Here is a 1,555-nt window from a genome sequence, read left to right on the forward strand (position 1 = left end):
TACTGCTGCTGTGTGACATCTCTTCAGAATTAAGAACAACCCCACTGTGCTAAGTAGCTACGTGTTAGCATCACTGACTTGTACATAAGTTCCGCATATTCAGCATTATTCAAATGTGTTAAAAGAAAAACGTGTTCTGCCGCAGTGCATGCGTATATCTGTGTATATACAGTACATATATACACGTGTGTGTTTTTATATATATATATACAGTATATATATATAATATGTATGTATATACTGTATATGTACATACAGTGTATATATATATATATATACACTACCGTTCAAAAGTTTGGGGTCACATTGAAATGTCCTTATTTTTGAAGGAAAAGCACTGTACTTTTCAATGAAGATAACTTTAAACTAGTCTTCACTTTAAAGAAGTACACTCTATACATTGCTAATGTGGTAAATGACTATTCTAGCTGCAAATGTCTGGTTTTTGGTGCAATATCTACATAGGTGTATAGAGGCCCATTTCCAGCAACTATCACTCCAGTGTTCTAATGGTACAATGTGTATGCTCATTGGCTCAGAAGGCTAATTGATGATTAGAAAACCCTTGTGCGATCATGTTCACACATCTGAAAACAGTTTAGCTTGTTACAGAAGCTACAAAACTGACCTTCCTTTGAGAAGATTGAGTTTCTGGAGCATCACATTTGTGGGGTCAATTAAACGCTCAAAATGGCCAGAAAAAGAAAACTTTCATCTGAAACTCGACAGTCTATTCTTGTTCTTAGAAATGAAGGCTATTCCACAAAATTGTTTGTGTGACCCCAAACTTTTGAACGGTAGTGTATGTATGTGTATATATATATATATATATATATATATATATATATATATATATATATATATATATATGTATAGTACCGGTGTGTATATATATAATATGTATGTATATACAGTATATGTACATACAGTGTATATATATATATATATATTTACGCGTGTATATGATAGCGACTTGTCCATGCTGTACCCTGCCTTCTGCCCGAGTGCAGCTGGGATAGGCTCCAGCCCCCCGCAACCCCGATAAAGGACAAGCGGTAGCAAAATGGATGGATATATATATATATATATACAGTATGTTGTGTGTTTATATGTATACATATACCTGTAAACATGCATATGTTTGTATGTTGTACATATGTATATAATGTAATATGTCTGTATATGTTATATGTATGCATATATATGAATGTTATATCTATATGTGTGTATATAATATACATCGGTATGTGTATATATATATATTTTATATATGTATGTGTGTGTGTGTGTGTGTGTGTATATATATAGTGAGGGTAAAAAAGGGCAAGAAATTGAAGTGGTTGTAGGGAAGTAGTACATGTTGCAGTACTGGCTAAAGTGGCTAGTAGAAGCTGAAGTAATCTTTGATTAATATTGTTAAGAAACTCCTCCCAGGATCATGTAACAGTCTGCATGTCCATCAGTCCATGGTGAGTACATGTTTGCTACTTTCTATCTGTTACTGTTGTGATAGTATTTAACATTCTCTTTACTTGGTGTGAGGTGACCCACTTAG

Source organism: Entelurus aequoreus, linkage group LG02 (assembly GCF_033978785.1).
Source record: "Entelurus aequoreus isolate RoL-2023_Sb linkage group LG02, RoL_Eaeq_v1.1, whole genome shotgun sequence".
In the NCBI taxonomy this organism is placed as follows: domain Eukaryota; kingdom Metazoa; phylum Chordata; class Actinopteri; order Syngnathiformes; family Syngnathidae; genus Entelurus; species Entelurus aequoreus.